The 2,453-nt window shown below is 42.8% G+C and overlaps 1 non-coding gene across 1 annotated transcript; it reads right to left on the bottom strand.

Annotated features, from left to right (window-relative positions):
• Nucleotides 1-303: 303 nt before the first annotated feature.
• Nucleotides 304-410, bottom strand: LOC136490357 (small nucleolar RNA R71). Its single transcript, XR_010767646.1, has one exon. It is a non-coding gene; the product is annotated as a small nucleolar RNA R71 (small nucleolar RNA).
• Between the last annotated feature and the right edge of the window lie 2,043 nt (nucleotides 411-2,453).

The raw sequence follows: 2,453 nt of genomic DNA, 5'->3' as shown, positions 1-2,453 counted from the left end.
CTGTCAACACAGGCACCAGAAACTTCGAACTCAGGACTGGGTTAATCACGATGGTGTAGGCAAACCCTTTCTATGGTTTGCCTAGTGAGGACGGAAACACGCATCTACAAACACTTCCTCGAGCTTTGCAACACCATCGTCATAAAAGACGTCGCACCAGAAAGCATCAAACTCCATATGTTTCCTTTCTCCCTCGTGGGGAAGGTGAACCAATGGTTCTACAAGGACAAGGAAGCTGTGAACACATGGGCGAAATGATCCACGGCGTTCATCGCTAAATTGTTCCCCATGGGCAAAACCAATGCCCTGAGGGGAAGAGTTTCCAATTTCTAATAGAATTTAATGGAATCTATTCCTAAGGCATGGGAAAGGCTATAGGAATACATCCAAGCATGCCCACACCATGGGATAGAAAGCTGGCTCGTGCTCTAGAATTTCTATGATGGGTACATTATTAACCCCCATGTCAAGAGGGCACATTGATGCCGCTGCTGGAGGAGCTTTCCTCTCACTCACCATCGATGGAGCTATAGCTCACATAAAAAAGATGGTGTCAAATCAGAGCTAGAGCGAGGAAAGATCACAAACACTACAAAAAGGCATGCATACCGTGAAGGAGATGGACAAGCTTGCCGCAAAAATGGATCTATTAATGAAGAGGTTGGACGAGCGTGCCCACGAGAAAGAAGCAATGAAGGGCGCCATCAATGCCATAGACTTGCATATGACATGCGAAGACTGTGGCAATGTTGGACATTCGGGAAACGACTGGCCCGAGACCCGTGAGGACGCCACCTACATAAACAATGGGTTCCATCCACAAGGCAATAACGGGTAGAATAACCAATCATGTCCACCATTCAAAGGAGGTATTTCGAACTTCATTTCCAATTACAATTCTAATCAACCTTCCTTGAAAGATTTAGTCCTAGGTCAAGCTAAAATTAAGGAAAATCTCACTCAAAAGATTATGTCAAATGATAAAATGCTAGAAAATATAAATACTAAAATTCAAGGTTTAACTTCTTCTGTTAAGAACCAACTGAGCTTTAATAAAATGATTGAAACATAATTAGCTCAGATTGCTGCAGCTATTCCTGTTGATAACAATGGGAAGATCTCGGGGCAACCCGATAATTCCATTGAAAAAGTTAATGTGGTGACCACAAGGGGTGGTTAGTCCACTTGTGATCCACCAAATCCAAACCATTCTGTAGGAAAGGCAAAAGAGCGCCAAGAGGCAGAACCTTCAACAAAAACACAAAAAACAAGAGGAGGAAATGACACCCCAAGACTTCATCGACACAAGCTTCCTATCATTTCCCACAAGAAATAGAAAACAAGCCGTGGACAAGAAATTCGCTCCTTTTGTTGAGATGATAGAGACGATACATGTGAGCGTTCCATTAACGGACGTTTTGCATGTACCTTCTTACGCAAAGTACATCAAGGACATCATCAACAACAAACAACCACTACCATCCACATAGGTCATCAAATTGACGGAAGAATGTAGCACAGCTATACTCAACCGTCTACCCGAGAAGAAGGACCCTGAGTGTCTCGCCATCACATGCTCAATTGGGGCACAGTAGTTCGATCATGCCTTGTGTCACCTTGGGGCTAGTGTCATAGTTATGCCCAAGGTCATTTTCGATAAGCTAAACTTCACACACCTCGCACCAACACCAATGCAGCTCTAGCTGGCCAATTCATTGGTCCGCTACCTGGCAGGGAATGACGAAGATATCTCGGTGAAAATCTAGGGTTACTTCATCCCTGTCGACTTCATGGTCCTCGATATGGAAACCACAAAAGAGTCACCACTCATCCTTGGGCAGCCCTTCTTGAGCACAACGGGACCACTAAATGATGTTGGAGCCAGACAAATCTGCTTTAACATCAATGGTAAAGAAGATAAGTTCAACCTCTAGCCTAGATAGGAGCAATGCTCCATGATCATAATCAAGTACGGGTCAAATCCATAAGGCATAACGAGGTTGAGATTCAACCTCAATTAGTGGACAACCTCATCAAAAAGAATAAAGAAAATAGAAAGAGGCCGGGGCAAAAGAAAATCAAACAAATCACAAAAGAAGAAACACCAAAGGTTGTTTCCACACCACCCAAGAAGAACAAAATGGTGTGGAAACAAAAGGAAGAAGCTCCGAACTCCACCACCACACCACCAAGAACAAACAAAATGGTGTGGAGACCGAAGAAAGCATAGGCATCCATGTCTACTTCTCCTAGACCCGATGCCTCATCATCCAGCGAGAAGTGAAAGGAGAAAAATCCTGCTCATTGGACTTAAAAATGTGAGCCCTTGCCAAAGGTAAATTGGTAGTTATCAAATTCTTATGATTCAAAACTTAAAATCTAAATTACATGCTTATTATCAAAATTCCAAATATGCTAGCTACCAAAATATATAATAAATAATGAGGATGTAA

This window comes from Miscanthus floridulus, chromosome 10 (assembly GCF_019320115.1).
Source record: "Miscanthus floridulus cultivar M001 chromosome 10, ASM1932011v1, whole genome shotgun sequence".
NCBI classification, from domain to species: Eukaryota; Viridiplantae; Streptophyta; class Magnoliopsida; order Poales; family Poaceae; genus Miscanthus; species Miscanthus floridulus.
Note: the sequence above shows the minus strand (reverse complement) of the source record. Positions and strands in the feature narration are given on the sequence as shown.